This window comes from Zalophus californianus, chromosome 4, assembly GCF_009762305.2.
Source record: "Zalophus californianus isolate mZalCal1 chromosome 4, mZalCal1.pri.v2, whole genome shotgun sequence".
NCBI classification, from domain to species: domain Eukaryota; kingdom Metazoa; phylum Chordata; class Mammalia; order Carnivora; family Otariidae; genus Zalophus; species Zalophus californianus.
The window spans coordinates 27,871,637-27,889,382 of record NC_045598.1 but is presented as its reverse complement, the minus strand read 5'-3'; the positions used below and the strand labels follow the sequence as shown (position 1 = coordinate 27,889,382).

At 40.1% G+C, this 17,746-nt stretch overlaps 1 protein-coding gene across 2 annotated transcripts in view; it reads right to left on the bottom strand.

The window, feature by feature from the left end:
- The window catches only part of THRAP3 (thyroid hormone receptor associated protein 3), a 74,418-nt gene that overhangs the window by 45,706 nt on the left and 10,966 nt on the right, over positions 1–17,746 (bottom strand). For both annotated transcript variants that reach the window (XM_035726967.1, XM_035726968.1), the window contains exon 2: positions 454–558. The gene's annotated coding sequence lies outside the window, so the exon portion shown is untranslated. The remainder of the gene's footprint in view (positions 1–453; positions 559–17,746) is intronic.

The following is a 17,746-nucleotide window of genomic DNA, read 5'->3' as shown; positions in this document are numbered from 1 at the left end:
GATGAAATGCCATGAGTCATTTAAAAATGCAAATGGGGAATGTTAACAAGAACCAGGTGAGACAAGAAAGTCCAGCCCAGATTTTGATTAAACACACACCACATATCCAAGTAACACACGCATGAAGAGAGACTATTCACCAAAATATTAACAATGATTATATATATGTCAAGTTTATGGATGATCTTTCAATACTTCCTAATGAATAAACGTGTTATTAAGTTAGTTAAAATAAAAAAGGTTAACTGTTGATTCTACAACTTAGAATAGAATCAGAGAGAAGAGTAGACCTACTTTATCATCTTGTTTCAGTTTAAGCTGAAAAATAAACATTGCTTAATAAGAACCCAAAACGTCCATTAAGGAATCTTCTAGATAAGTAACTCTTAACATAAGGCTGGTTTTATAAGCCAATGAGGTTATTATTAGTTCCTTTTAGCACCATGCATTTACCTTATTTGAACAACGATTCAACTTGCACTGGATCCCAGACACTACCCGCAAAAGAACACTGGCAGTGTCACGGCCTTCTCCAATTTACAAAGTCAGGATACAATTCTGGAAAGAGAGGAAAGAAGCAGTGATAAGACAACTACCCAAATCCTGCAGATTGTATCGTGAAATACAGATGCTTGAAATCTCTAAGCAAAAACTCCACTTTAACCCTCAACTTTACTCCAAGTGGACACAGGCTTCTCTCTCAAAGCATACTCACCTGAGGGTCTTCTGTCTCACACATGTTTTTATCCATCCACCCCCTACACAGAGTAAGGCCGCAGAATGGCAACTAAAACCTTCCTCTTAAAACCTGATACTCACTGGCAATATTTCAGGTGCTACGGTTTGCATTATGCAAGACTAATTTACGAACTCCATAATTTAACCTGGACAATTACTTCAGAAGAATTAGATTCCTGAAACAAAAAAATGTAACTGAGGTATGCCGAACTGAATTTAACACGTTTCAAGTTAAAACTTCCCATCCTCATCCCTCAAAGCACAAAATAAACCTTCTGATCCAGTTATTTAAATATTCTCAGATCTAAACATTACTAACATAGCCATACATCAAAGCTATGTAGTATTATCCAAAACAAATAGGAAAACAAAGTTCCAAGATCACCATGTAATGTCCTTACTCCTAGCTTATTAAAGCTTTATCATTCATCCATATTGCCATAGAGTAGGAAAGCACCCAAGATTCAAATAATCTGAAGATGCAGTCTTAAACTCTTTTTTTCACTTATTTATTCAGCATTCACTCAATTAAAGATACCCACCTTAGCTTTCTCTGAAATCTGTGGTTTGCACATAGCTGAACCCTGCCTACCTAGCCAGGAAAAGAAAGGAATATATTTGCTTAAGCTATGGTCTCTTGGTACATGTGAACCCTCAGCCTAAACGCCTCTTCCCCCAGCAAGCTGTCCCTGGTGCACACAGGCTGAGTTCGGTACTGCTTCTTGGTGTTACCCCAGACATGTCTCTCCTTACACTCATCTCATTATACCCATGAATGTCAATTTCCCTCAAAGGACTGCAAACTCTTTATACCTAAGCAATAAAATCTTGACGTATACCAAAGCTAATCAGGTAATTAACACTAGGAAGAGGCAATAAAAAACTACTCTTAAAACTAACAAGACTATTTTATCCAGGGGCGGCTGGGTGGCTCAGTCGTTAAGCATCTGCCTTCAGCTCAGGTCATGATCCCAGGGTCCTCGGATCGAGCCCCGCATCGGGCTCCCTGCCCCGCAGGAAACCTGCTTCTCCCTCTTCCACTCCCCCTGCTTGTGTTCCCTCTCTCACTGTCTCTCTGTCAAATAAATAAATAAAATCTTAAAAAAAAAAAAGACTATTTTATCCAGATAACATTAGTATTCAGTCAATCCCTTTACCAAATTAATGACAGTGTTCACATCTACTTAGTTGATAAATAGTAATATAGCATTTTCAAAAAATTTTCCTGCAAAATATTTTTCCACTTATTCTTGCCACTTATTCTTAGAACATATCTTAGGTTACATTAGCCAAAACTTTTCCTTGTTTCTAACTGCAGAGGCGCAGGGGCTCACATCAGTCACCTGGAGGGAAGTCTCCAGGACTGAGAACCGCTTACTCTACAATGCTCTGAATTAAAGAAACAACTATTCTACTAATACACCCATCCTTAAGATTCTAACCAGATAGCTAGCAAACACACACACACACACACACACACACACACACCCTTCCATTTCACTACCCCATCATGTTTTCTTTTTTTTAAGATTTTATTTATTTGACACAGAGAGACATAGCAAGAGAGGGAACACAAGCAGGGGGAGCTGGAGAGGGAGAAGCAGGCTTCCCGTGGAGCAGGGAGCCCGATGAGGGGCTCAATCCCAGGACGCTGGGATCATGACCTGAGCTGAAGGCAGACGCTTACCGATTGAGCCACCCAGGTGCCTCCCCCATCATGTTTTCTTCCTATTAATTAACCTCCTCTTGGACACCAGCAAGAACTTTATCACCCCAACAAATCTTCAATCTTCCATTGTTAACAATGGATGAAGAAGCAAATCTGACGATCTAGCCCTTATTCTGTGACAGTAAGGAGACACCTAAAGCCCTGAGTCAACCCTGCCACCCATTTTTATGCACCCTCCCCAACTTGTCCTTCCTGTGTCATCTGGACAGTCACAAGCATACTTTTCCCTTGGTCAAATACCAAATTATTAACAAGGATACCATGGCACTGCCAACAATATAGCTTTTCCCCTCTACACAATTTCCCTAATTGTCCACTTATTCAACAAAAAATTTATTAAGTACCTACCACATTGCCAGGCACTATTCTAGGCAATGGTGGTTTGACAATTGAAATATCTCTTCATTCCTGGAGCTTATATTCTAGGGGGAAGATAAGGGTACAAAGACATGGGTGAACAAACAGGGCCTCATAAGCCATTTAAGGGCTTTGGTTTTCTTCTGGGTAATGTGGGCAGCCAATGGAAAGTTTTCAGTAGGAGGGTAACATGACCAGAATTATGTTTTAGAAGGATCATTTTGGCTGCTGAGTGTAGAACAGATTTCAACAGGACAAAGTCAGAAGAAATTAGTAGATATTGCCTATAATAATCCAGGTAAAGGACAGGAGTGGCTTAGACCAGAGTGTACCTCGAAATACTCCCATGTTCCAAACACTACCAGACCTTAAGTAACAACTTAGTTCCTAAATCCAAACAGAAGATAAACACTAATATTCTAGGACCACAGTATCTGTACCCCTATGGTTAAAGACTTGATTTTTTTTTTCCTCATCTCACCTCAGGCACCCACAGTAATCTTAGTTACTGAGATAAAGAACATGAGGAAAACACAAGGATGACCTTGCCTGTTCCTATGAACCTGAGTTCAAAGCTAGTCCTTTAAACCACCAAGCATAACTTGCTTGTATAAGACTAATTTGCTCCTAGCATCAAAAGCAAGAGACCAATAGAAGTGAACAAAAGAGCAGTGTCTTCTATTCAAGTTAAACCAAAATATCCACCAAATAAAATTTAGGGGTGCCTGGGTGGCTCAGTCAGTTAAGCATCTGACTCTTTGTTTCTGTTCAAGTCATGATCTTAGGGTCCTGAGATCAAGCTCCGAAGTCAGACTCCACACTCAGCAGTCTGATTGTCCGCCCCCGCCTCCAGCTCCTCCTCCAGTGTGCACTCTCTCGCTCTCAAATAAAATCTTAAAAAAAATAAATAAAAGGAGGGGCGCCTGGGTGGCTCAGTCGGTTAAGCGGCTTCCTTCGGCTCAGGTCATGATCCCACTGGGATCGAGCCCCGCATCGGACTCCCTGCTCGGCGGGAAGCCTGCTTCTCCCTCTCCCACTCCCCCTGCTTGTGTTTCCTCTCTGTCTGTCAAAAAAATAAACCAAACCTTAAAAAAAAAAAAAGGGAACAAAATTTAACCTTAGCTACCTCCCATCGAAAAACAATTACTAGGGATTGAGGAGATTATGACAGCTGGGCAAATAAACCTTTAGTGTTTTACCACAGAAAACCGTGCAATGTCTCTTCTAAGCCCTTCTATGGCATCGGCAGGAACTGAGACTGAATCCAAGGCTGGTGAAATTACTACAAGTGGCTTTGGAGAGAAAGATACTTCCCACAGGGGTGGTGAATACGGGGCCTTCTACATTCAGGGGTCATCAAATGATGCATACAGGCCAAATCTAGCCCAACCTATTTTTTCTTTTTTCACCACCCATGAGCTAAGAATTGTTTCTACATTCTTCATTTCAAATGAATGAAAAAAATCAGGAGTATTTCAGGATGTGTGCGAATTCTATGAACATCCAACTTCAACATCAATAGTTTTATTGGAACACAGCCGTGTCCCTTCGTTTGCAGCTAGCCGCTTTCACACAACAGCAGAGTGGAGGAGCTGCAAACGAGACTGCATGTGGTCTCACCACTTTGTGCTGCTATAGACAGCAGTGCTGCGCTTACAGCTCAGTTGTTCAAGCACCGCGCATTGTCATTTTATTAGTTTTAAATTACCAGTATATCACCATATGGTAAAACAAGACAAAAGTGGACTGCGAACATTACCCATTTAAGGGACAGTGTGGAGTGTGGATTATTTTGTTAATTATTTAGATGGAAAAATTCTATTATGAAAAACACCTAACTGTGCTAAGAATACAATATATGTCGAAATTACCAAACTAAGCACTCATTATGACATTCATATCTAACACCATTTGTCAGAAAATCAGGAAATTTTAAAACAGAGTATCTCATCATAACAAAATCTTCACAAAAATAAAAATGAAACTACGACCAAAATAAGTTTCTGAGTGGTTCATCTGTTAGTGAAAAGGGAAAGCCATTTATTTACAGTGAGTTGATTAAATCACGTTTGTGGCAGCCAAAGAAATGTGTCCAGAGAAAATCATTGTAAGACTATTAGCCTTTTGGGGCACCTGGGTGGCTCAGTTGTTGAGCATCTGCCTTTGGTTCAGGTCATGATCCCAACGTCCTGGGATAGAGCCCCCCCGCATTGGGCTCTCTGCTCAGCGAGGAGCCTGCTTCTCCCTCTCCCACTCCCCCTGCTTGTGTTCCCTCTCTCGCTGTGTCTCTCTCTGTCAAATAAATAAAACCTTTAAAAAAAAAAAAAAAGACTTAGCCTTTTGACTGGAAAAGTTGAGGACAATGGGAGCAACAACAGTAGTCAATTAAAAAAATAAGGCAGGGGGCGCCTGGGTGGCTCAACTGGTTAAACGACTGCTTTCGGCTCAGGTCATGATCCTGGAGTCCCGCGATCCAGTCCCACATCGGGCTCCCTACTCAGCAGGGAGTCTGCTTCTCCCTCTGACCCTCTTCCCTCTCGTGCTCTCTATCTCTCATTCTCTCTCTCTCAAATAAATAAAATCTTTAAAAAAAATAAATAAGACAGAGATGCCTGAGTGGCGTAGTTGGGTAAGCATCGGATGCATCGGATTCTTGGTCTCAGCTCAGGTCGTGTTCTCAAGGTCATGAGATCGAGCCCGCATCAAACCCGCATGGGGATCTGTGCTCAGAAGAGTCTGCTTGAGATTCTCTCTCCCTCTCCCTTTGCCCCTCCAACTTGCGCACTGTGCTGTCTCTCTCCCAAATAAATAAATCTTAAAAAAAAAAAAAAAATAAGGCAGGTAGAGGAGAAAGGAGTTGACTTAAGTAACTATGGAAATGAGTGAAATGGAAAACAGCAAAAGGAACTGCACATAATCACTGTATTCTAGACGTTGAAGTTGTTTCCCATGGGGGTATGGGTTAACTATTCTGAAACCATTACATATGTATACTGGAATTAATAAATAAATGGATGACAGATGGTGTGAGCCAAATTTCTCACTGCTGGGAGTGGGAGACCACAAACAAGATAGAAAGGCTAGAATGATCCAGGTGGTACTGGATTAGAAGTGGAGATACCAGTATAAGCTCCTGTTTAGCTTAATACAGATACAAATGGATACACACAGATACATCAGAAATATTTACAGATATTTCTGTATGTATATAAAATGTGTTATTATACACCTATTTCCTGTATGTTATTATACACTTATTTAATACACACATATATTTCCTTGTCAGCTGAGAAGACCTATACACAGTAACATTCCAGTAGCAACAAGCAACCTAGCACCCACACCTTGATTTCTAATAATATTCTCCAATAAAAGAAACCAAAGCTCCTTGGAGAAATGACTGACTCCACGGCTGAGGCCAGCAATTCACTGGATAAGCCTGGAATATCTTGTAGTGCCAGAAAGGAAGAAAGTGCAACAAACGAACATACAAAAACCACCACAATGAAGAGAGTATGTCAAAAGGACATTCCTGTCCAGCTGAAAGAGTTCAAGAGCCAAAATTAAAAAAAAAAAAATTTGAACAAAATGAAATAATGGATAACTCAAAGTATAAAGTATCTATGAGTCTATACTGATAATGAATGAGAAGAGACCAATTTCCCATGCCATAAGTGGAGTAGAGTGAGCCTCGTGATTTCCTTCCAAAAAGTACAGTATGGAGGGGAGGGAATAATTTACACCAGAGAAACTTAGCCAGGTGATCAAAGTTAACATCAACAACAAATCATGTTGGTAACATGTATTCCTTGATACGATGTGAAGGAAATGATACCTTACTTCTGTGGTCTTTCTCACTAAAATCCGTTAACACCAGTCTAACCATGAGAAAAATCCCAACTGAGGAACGTTCTACAAAGTATCTAACCAGCACTCCTCGAAACTGTGAAAGTCACTGAAAATAGGAAAAGTCTGAAACGGTGTCACAGCCAAGAGGAGTCTAAGGAGACATAACTACTAAATGTACATCCTAGATAGGATCCTGGAACAGAAAGGCAAAATTAGGTAAAAATTAAGAAAATGTGCATAAAGTAAGGACTTTAGTTAACAAGAATGTATCAACACTGGTTCATTAGCTAGGACCAATGTACCACACTAATTTGTTAACAGGGGAAATGGGCATGAGGTATACATGGGAACACTCTGTACTACTTTCCCAGATTTTCTGTAAATCCGAAACTGCTCAACAACAGAGTATTTGTTAAGAGGGGAAGGGAATGATTTTCACCACTGTTGCCTCTTGATTCAACAGATAATATAGACACTGCGTAGCTGTTTACTGCAGAAGTCAGTGCTGGGTTTGAAGTGACTGAAGAGTCAGCCTCTATGAACAGTTATATGGAACAACTATAGGTGAGAATCTTTCAAAGACGTGTGAGAGAACACTAATACAACCTGACCTTGAATCTGCTGAGATGTGTGACAAATGGTGGTGGTAAAAAATATGTAAAGAAGAAAGGGCTTAACTGGACAAATTTACAGGGCTTGTGAAAATGTAAGGTGTTTCAAGCATATGGTTATTCACTGTACTATTCATCAGCAGGTACTCCACAAAGAACTTTTAATCACATGTTGAGCCAGTATTATCAAAAGTCCCCTTCATTCACTGTCAATTCATTTTTGTAGACTTAACCATGGTCACTTCTGTGAATTTTTGTCAGAAATAGAAGGTGAGGGGCGCCTGGGTGGCTCAGTCGTTAAGTGTCTTGCCTTCGGCTCAGGTCACGATCCCAGGGTCCTGGGATCGAGCCCCGCTTTGGGCTCCCTGCTCCAAGGGAAGTCTGCTTCTCCCTCTCCCACTCCCCCTGCTTGTGTTCCCTCTCTCGCTGTGTCTCTCTCTGTCAAATAAATAAAATCTTTAAAAAAAAAAAAAAGAAAGAAATAGAAGGTGGATCCTGATTTGCACTACCAAACAGCAGTTCAATGGCTTCGCAGCAAAATTTTATTGTGATTTTTTTTTAATCTAAAATTTTTCTGAAGAACCACACTTAAACCTTATTACTGAATACTGAAAGGCTTTGGAAATTAGCTTTTGGTGCAGACTTGATAATGTTTCCTAATGAATTCAATAAAAAATTATAAGGCAAATAAAAATTAAAAAAAAAAAAAAATTATAAGGCAAAATAGTATTTTTATGGGGCACCTGAGTGGCTAAGTCATTAAGCGCTTGCCTTCAGCTCAGGTCATGATCCCAGGGTCCTGGGTTCAAGCACCGCATCGGGCTCCCTGCTCCGCGGGAAGCCTGCTTCTCCCTCTCCCACTCCCCCTGCTTGTGTTCCCTCTCTAGCTGTGTCTCTGTCAAATAAATAAATAAAATCTTTAAGAAAAATAGTATTTTTATGGCAAATAGATTATGGCAAATTAACTTGAACAGTAAACACTGTTGTGTTTTACCTGTGACATTACCTCAGGTAATGTCAAGTTACTTTATTCACTTCCTGTACTATCAAAGTTAACACAATGATATCTCTGTTCACACAAAACTCTGAAAGACCTATTTTCTTAATTCAAACTACACTTCCAGCATACTTCCAATCTTAATGGAAGTGCAAAGTAAATCTCTATCTTTCAAAATCCATCTACCTGTCCAACTGAGAAGCTTCCATCTAGGTAGGGGTGGCTGGCTGGCTCAGTCAGGTCAGTTGTGTGGCTCTTGATCTTGGGGTTGTGAGTTCGAGCCCCACGATGGGTGTGGAGATTACTTAAAAATAAAATCTAAAACAAAAACAAAAAACAAACCCCCCACCCCCCACAAAACTTAAACTTCCATCAAGTCTTCCACTGGAAACGATTACTCTGCAGTGGTACCCAAAAAGGCAAATATCAAGAAATGACTCTAACAGGGCGCCTGGGTGGCTCAGTTGGTTAAGCGACGGCCTTCGGCTCAGGTCATGATCCTGGAGTCCCGGCATCGAGTCCCACATCGGGCTCCCTGCTCAGCGGGAAGTCTGCTTCTCCCTCTGACCCTCCCCCCTCTCATGCTCTCTATCTCATTCTCTCTCTCAAATAAATAAATAAAATCTTAAAAAAAATGAATCTAACAGAATTCTATAAATGCCTTCCAAGTGATGAATGTGCTCAAATAAACCATATGCTCAAAAAAAATCATATGCTCGGGCGCCTGGGTGGCTCAGTTGGTTAAGCGACTGCCTTCGGCTCAGGTCATGATCCTGGAGTCCCGGGATCGAGTCCCGCATCGGGCTCCCTGCTCAGCGGGGAGTATGCTTCTCCCTCGGACCCTCCCCCCCCATGCTCTATCTCATTCTCTCTCTCAAATAAATAAATAAAATCTTTAAAAAAAAATCATATGCTCATGGATTAATATTAATATTTGGCAGTACCTGTCTGTGTAAAGACATTTTCAAAGATGACAAATGTGCAATCTCACTACAGATTTCAGCATTAACAGATGAACATTTGCCATCCATTTTGATAGGTAAAGCTAACTTTGAACCCCAGTAATGTGAGATGTTATCTCCCAAAGTGAATTCCACTCTTGTAACACACCTGCCTTACAAAAACTGTATTGAACTATTACATTTTGAATTCTGCCAATAAAATATTTGTTTTTTTGGGCCGCCTGGCTGACTCAATCAGTAGAGCATGTGACTCTTAATCTCAGGGTAGTGAGTTCAAGCCCCACGCTGGGTGTAGAGATTACTTAAAAAGATAAAAATAAAAAAAATTTTTTAATACGTTTTCTTTTTTGTTATTTAAGTACCTATATAATATCCTCAGTTTTGCCTCTTGACCCTAAAGCCTAAAGTATTATCTGGACCTATAAAGAAAAAGTCTGCCAACTCTGGTTCTACACCATTTGCTTATTAACAAAGGCATTTAGCCCAAATGGCCATATAATAATAAACCCTTAATGAGCAGTAATTCTCAAAACTGTAGGGGTCTCAAATGGTAGAAACTGTCATTTTTTAATCCAACAAATTACAATAAGACAAAATTAGTAATCAATCATCCCAAAACAATTTCCAAAGCACCGGCCCAATTAAGTAGTACAAAACAACACACGCTCTAAAGGTAAACTACCTTTCATTCCCAGCACCACCAACTAGTTTTGAAACCTGTGATAAGTTACTTTATTAAATCCCACTGTCTCATCTGTAAAACTGATTCCCACTACACAGAGCTGTTATTAAAATTGAATATGTGAAGTACCTGAAACAATACTTACTAGCCCATATTTAGCACTCAATAAATATTATTAATCAGGCCAATGTCAAAATCAGAGAGTTAAAAGACAAGACTTCCACCAGCTAGCATGGGTAATCACATGGTCATTAAACAATTACTATCTTTCTCCTGAGAATTCAGAATTTGTCTTTATGGTAGACTCAGAATGTAAGACACTCATACAGCTTGAGAACCTCTTAAAGAAGCTGTACACTCTGGCAACAAACCCAAGCCTAAACTTGATTCCAGGCTGAATGAGTCTGACGCTTAAATGACACCACTATTCTGTGCCCAGGTTCTCAATTTACGAGAGAGAGGGAGGGATCAATATGCCATCCATGCACCTGACAGTTTCTACCCAGACTGGTAATTTCTAAAATCATGCTTTCAGGCTATGCACAAGTACCTTGGGACAAAATAACATTCTCATCTGAATCCTCTGGATCAACCAGCAGGTAAGACTGCCAGGAAATCGTTTACTTTCCCAGAATTTATCATCTTTTTATCACGTTGCAAAACTTTTACAAGCTACAATTTCCTAAAAACTTAAACCTCTATTTCCTTGAAAATCACTAATAGTGTAATCTTAGAGTAATATTACTAGATTAAATGGCTATATCAGGGCAAGTACCAAATCAAATTCCTTTTTGTATCCCCAGTGTCTAGGTACATGTCTGTTGAATGACAAATGGGTATCAGCTATGTATTTTTTTACTATGGAAAAATAAACAAAATTGACCATTTTAACCATTTTTGAGTGTATCATTAGGTTCAGTAGCATTAAGTACATTCACACTGTTACACAACCATCACCACCAGCCATGTCCAGAACTTTTCCATCTTCCCAAACTAAAACGTGTACCCCCACCCACAACCACCACTCTACCCTATGAATGTGACGGCTCTAGGTATCTCATGGTAAGTGGACTACAAGATTTTCGTTTACGTAGAGTTTATATCACCTAGCATAAGGTCTTCAAGGTTCATCCACGTTTGTGGCATATGTACAGGTTTAAAAAAGAGAAAAACATGCACAGAATCATGGAACTTGAAATATTAACTAAGCTTTTATCTGCCTGAGCAGTGTTTAATTCTTCTTACCTAGTTTTCTTTTTAGAAGCACACACATACTAAAAATGTCAAATGGTACAAGAGTGACAATGAAAAGAGTTCTTCCTAATTTCTACCCTCCTTGTCCCCAACTTCCAGTCTCCTTCCTTTAATTTTTAATTTTGGAACACAACGCCCAAGCACATGTTAACGTGCCTTGAGGATGTCCTATTAAGACATTCAGTTGGCCTGTCAAGACCAGCTAATCCCCCTCCTCTAAAAATACTGTCGTAAAGATGAAAACAATGTAAACTTTTTTTAAACAGTTTACAAGTATTTCACCCAGTTAACACTCACTGAGCACACTCTGAATAACGTCTTTGCTAGGCAGCATACTGAGGCAAGAAAAATTACAGGCTCTGGGGGCACCTGGGTGGCTCAGTTGGTTAAGCGACTGCCTTCGGCTCAGGTCATGATCCTGGAGTCCCGGGATCAAGTCCCACATCGGGCTCCCTGCTCGGCGGGGGGTCTGCTGCTCCCTCTGACCCTGTTCCCTCTCATGCTCTCTGTCTCTCATGCTCTCTCTCAAAATAAATAAAATCTTTAAAAAAAAAAAGAAAAGAAAAATTACAGGCTCTGGAGTCACATAAAAATTAGTTTAAAACATTCCCTTTTAAGCCTAAGTTTCCTGATCTATAAATTAGAGAAGTAACACTACCTCATAAGCTGCTATAATATTTAAATGAGGAAAACATCTAAATTTTAGTACAGTTCCTAGTAATATAGCAAGCACTCAAATAGCAGTAATAAATAATTCTTGGAGCGCCTAGTTGGCTCAGTTGGTGGAGCATACAACTCTTGATCTCGGGGTTGTGAGTTCAAGCTCCACAATGGGTGTATAGATTACTTAAAAATAACAATTTTAGGGCGCCTGGGTGGCTCAGTTGGTTAAGCGACTGCCTTCAGCTCAGGTCATGATCCTGGGATCCTGGAGTCCCAGGATCCAGTCCCACATCAGGCTCCCTGCTCAGCGGGGAGTGTGCTTCTCCCTTTGACCCTCCCCGCCTCGTGCTCGCTCGCTTTCATTCTCTCTCAAATAAATCTTAAAAAAAAATAAAAATAACGATTTTAAAAAAATCATTCTTAATTTCCTTCACTGGGTACCATGGAAAGCACAAACATGAATCAAACTGTATTCTTTCAGGTGCTTATAATACAACACAGGAGTTTATCTCTGCTCAGTATGTATTATCATTATTCTGATAACATTATGCTGAGAACCTGGTTAAACTTCCAACCAGCCCACACTTATAATGTTTATGGGTCTATTTCTAAATCTGACTGAAATAGTCATCTGAAAAAATAATTGTGACTTGAAGTGCTAGAATAAAGAGAAAATTTGCTACCATCAGAGCCTGTATAGGGTGTGTCAGCCTCAAGGCAGTCTACAGCTGGCTTTACTCAAAAAGCAGAGAGCCTTGTGATTAAGAGATCCACAATCCACTCTAATCTACTGGCAAAAACACTACCCAGGAGGCTATCCGTTTTGGACAAAGAGGACTAGAATTAGAGGAGTCACAGAGCAGTAAGAACTGGAAACACACCTAGAAATCGTTATCTAGCATAACTCTAGGTTTACAGAAGGGAAACTGAGCCCAGAAAAAGGAAGGGTTTTACCTAAGAAGGTGACCTAAAACTAGAACCTAACGGCCCTTGGCCATCAGTGTCCCAATTCTTTCATATCATCATGCTAATCATTACCTGTTAAAGAACCTTAAGCCACAAACTTCATCCAATTGGCTCTGATTCCTCACTTTTCTTCCATTTTACTTGCTATCTAAGAAAAAATTTCTTTAATATGCTTTATGAAATCAGTCTTAAACATTCCTAAATCATCCTAAAATATGCTCTACTGGAAGCCACAGGGGATGCTGAATAAGAATAAATCTAATTCGGCGCACCTGGGTGGCTCAGTTGGTTAAGCGACTGCCTTCGGCTCAGGTCATGATCCTGGAGTCCCGGGATTGAGTCCCACATCGGGCTCCCTGCTCGGCGGGGAGTCTGCTTCTCCCTCTGACCCTCCTCCCCCCTCTCACGCTCTCTCTCTCAAATAAATAAATCTTAAAAAAAAAAAAAAAAGAAAAAGAAATCTAATTCACTAAAGGCCTATTTGAAACGAAATTTCAGTAAACAAAAAACTAGAGTTGGAAAAGAAGATGGTACATTCACAGTCTATCTTCTGCAACTGCTTAGCTTTATTAAAAAAATTTCATCCAAAATAGTAATTTAATTAACAACCCATTTAAACCAGAGCATTAGGCAAAGACAACAACCTTTAGATGAATCACATTTGCTTTCATTTGTAAATAAGCAACAGAAAAGAGACCAAATTTCATGACAGAATATCATAAACAAGAAGATCTATCATATGCTGAAAATCCATTAAAACAATCACCTTTGGAGATTTTTTTCTTCTTTGTTTTTCCTTTTTTAAATTACAAATCAGGAGGAATTACTAGGTTTGACATGAAAGTAACTACTACTAAGAATACTGCCAAATTTTCAACTAAACTTATTTTCAACTAAACTTACTATTAGAAAGAATCTTACCAACAATTTTGGAAATCTATCCCAAAATGTCCATATTCTCTGGTTCTAATTCTAGAAAATAAATTTGTAGCCAATATTAACCCAACAGCAATTTATAAACATCATTTAGGGAAGCTCAAGCCTTCTCTTCCCGCAAAATACCAATTCCCAAGGCCACTGAGCCATTCCCTTAAGCAGAAGGTTCCTCACAAAATGCATCTCATTCCAAAGCATTTATAGGTAATGTAACAGCTCACCAGAATCAGTCCTATTATTCTTAAGTTTAACTAGGAAAACAGGCTGCTATAAAAAGTGGTATAATTACTAAGAGAATTACATCATCTGTCAAACTGATTTTTTTAAAAAGATTTGAGAGAGAGCACGCAGGGGAGGGGCAGAAGGAGAGGGAGAATCTCAAGGAGACTCCCTGCTGAGTGGGGAGAGCCCAACGTGTGACATGGCTGGATCTCACAACCCTGACATCATGACCTGAGCCAAATCAAGTTGGATGCTTAACCAATTGAGCCACCCAGGCGCCCATGTCAAATTGATTCTTGTAAATGGAGTTTTTCCCCTAAAAGATTTATGACTCATGCCATCCCTAATTTAGCAATCCTGCTTTTTATTTCTTGGAAATGTGGTTTTAGATTACATTAATATTTTTCCAATCTCTCGTGCATAAAGTTAAGAAGATTTAAGCCCTGGCAAAAAAGTATAAAGGCCACTATACACAACCCAAAACACAAATCAGGACTTGAGATTCAAAATATTTTTTTTTAAGACTTTATTTATTTATTTGACAGAGAGAGAGCAAGAGAGAGGGAACATAAGCAAGAGGAGTGGGAGAGGGAGAAGTAGGCTTCCCACTGAGCAGGGAGCCCAATGCGGGGCTCGATCCCAGGATCCTGGGATCATGACCTGAGCTGAAGGCAGCCGCTTAACCAACTGAGCCACCCAGGCGCCCCGAGATTCAAAATATTAATAAATACTAAAACAAGGGGCGCCTGGCTGGCTCAGTCAGTGCAGCATGTGACCCTTGATCTCAGGGTTATGAGTTCAAGGTCCACACTGGGTGCAGAGATTACTTAACAACAGACAAAATCTTTAAAAAAAAAAGAACACTAAAACCAATCACGTGGAAAAAGTAAAATTAGATCTCTACCTCTCCTCACAGACAAAATAAACTCTAAGTGGACTGAAAATAAATAAATAAAATTTAAAAAAGGAACAAACATTAAATGTGAAAAGCTTTGAAACTTTTAGAAGAAAATACGGGGGGGGGGGGCGGTGCCTGGGTGGCTCAGTCAGTTAAGCGCCTGACCCTTGATTTCGGCTCAGGTCATGATCTCTCAGGGTCATAAAATCAACCCCCTCTTCGGGCTCTGCTCTGCGGGGAGTCTACTTTCTCCTTCTCCCTCTGCGCCCCCTCCACTCTCTCACACTCTCTAAAAAACATTTTTATAAAAAAGAAGAAAATATAGGAATCTAAATGAATTTAAGAAAAAGGATTACAAACAAAATATTCTAATTATAAACCATAAAGGTAGAGATTGATAAATGTCTGTTTTAGAAAATCAAAACGAGCAGTGCCTGGGTGGCTCAGTCAGATAAGCATGTGCCTTCAGCTCAGGTCGTGATCCCAGGGTCCTGGGATAGAGCCCCACATCAGTCTTCTTGCTCAGCGGGGAGCCTGCTTCTCCCTGTTCCTCTGCCTACTGCTCCCCCTGCTTGAGCTTATGTTCTCTCTGTCAAATAAATAAATAAAATCTTTTTTAAAAAAAGAAAATCAAAAGGATTATAAGCAGGGTGCCTGGGTGGCTCAGTTGGTTAAGCGACTGCCTTCGGCTCAGGTCATGATCCTGGAGTCCCGGGATCGAGTCCCGCATCGGGCTCCCTGCTCAGTAGGGAGTCTGCTTCTCCCTCTGACCCTCTTCCCTCTCGTGCTCTCTGTCTCTCATTCTCTCTCTCTCAAATAAATAAATAAAATCTTTAAAAAAAAAAGGATTATAAGCAACTGATAGATTCTTAAACACTACATCTGAAACTAATGATGTACTGTATGTTGGCTAACTGAATTTAAATTAAAAAAAAAAATCAAAACGGACTCACATACTAGAACATATTCATAAAACATATAATCAAAGGATTAAAATCCAGACTCTAGACTATATATAAACTTCTACAAATAAAAATACTAAAAAATTCAATTGTTTAGGTAAAAAAAAAAATCACCTCATTAAATACTTACTGAACACCTACCATATGCCAGGCACTGTCCTAAGCACTACAGATACACAATGACAAAGGGAAAAAGTCTCTGACCTCATGGTGAGGCAACATATAGAAACAAGTAACAACATATTGTATGTCAAATGATAAATGCTACAAATAAAGTGGGGTAAGGGGATGAACAGGCAATTCAAGAAAGAGGAAACCTATACAGCTAATACACACATGAGAAGATTTAATCTTCACTATCAGAGAAACGCCATTCTAAAACTACAATAAAATATTTCATACTCATAAGAATGACAAAAATTGGGGTGCCTGGGTGGCTCAGATGGTTAAGTGTCTACCTTCGGCTTGGGTCATGATCCCAGGGTCCTGGGATCGAACCCCATGTCTGGCTCCTGGCTCGGCTGGGATCCTGCTTCTCCCTCTCCTTCTGCCTCTCCCCTGCTCATGCTCTCTCTCTCTCTCTCTCTCTCTCTGTATCTGTCTCAAATGAATAAATAAAATCTTTGAAAAAAAAAAGAATGACAAAAATTTTATTTTTTTTTTAAAGATTTTATTTATTTATTTGACAGAGACAGAGAGAGAGAGTGAGAGAGGGAACACAAGCAGGGGGAGTGGGAGAGGAAGAAGCAGGCTTCCCACTAAGCAGGGAGCCCGATGCGGGGCTCGATCCCAGGACCCTGGGATCACTACCTGAGCCGAAGGCAGACGCCTAACCAACGAAGCCACCCAGGTGCCCCCAAAATGACAAAAATTTTAAAGTCTAACAATATCGTGTCATTAAGATTTGTAGCAACAGAAATGTTTGTAATGGAATATAAACTGGTATAATCTCTCAGGAAAATAACTGTTGCTAGTATCCTAATAAAGTTAAAAATATGCACATCCTGGGGCACCTGGCTAGCTGAGTCAGTAAAGCATGAGACTTTTGATCAGAATCAGTAGAGCATGAGACTCTTGATCAAGCCCCACACTGGGAGTAGAGCCTACTTAAAAAAAAAAAAAAAAGAGAGACAGAGAGAGAGATGTACATCCTATGACCCAGCAATTACACTTTTAGGCATAAACCCTAGAAACTCTCCCAAGTCAAAAGAAAATATATACAAGAATATTTCTGAGAGCACCTGGGTGGCTCAGTTGGTTAAGCGTCCAATTCTTGGTTTCAGCTCAGGTCATGATCTCAGGTGGGTCCTAAGATCGCGCCCCACTTGGGGGGCTCTGCATTCACCTGGGAGTATGCTTAGATTCTCTCTCTCTCAGCCCCTCCCCCACATGAGGGCGCACACGCACTCTCTCAAAAAAAATCAATCTTCAAAAAAAAAAAAAGTGGGGCACCTGGGTGGCTCACTCAGTGAAGCCTTCCGCCTTCAGCTCAGGTCACAATCCCAGAGTCCTGGGATTGAGTCCCACACTGGGCTCCCTGCTCAGCGGGGAGTCTGCTTCTCCCTCTGACTCTCCCCCCTCTCATGCTCACTCTCTCTCTCAATAAATAAATAAATAAATAAAATCTTAAAAAAAATATTTTTGGTGGCACTCTCTGAGCACCAATAGAAAAACAGGTAAATTATATATTCATACAGTGGATACTGTACAACAGTGAAAATGAAGAACACATATACCATAAATGAATCCCAAACACAAGCTTGAGTAGAAAGCTACCAAAATAAATCAGTATTAAACATATGCAAAGCGTAAAACCACACAAAAACAATACCATATTTTGTTTAGGAAAGCATACACACTTAAGAGAAGTCTAGAAAATGGGTGCCTGGGTGGCTCAGTCGTTGGGAGTCTGCCTTTGGC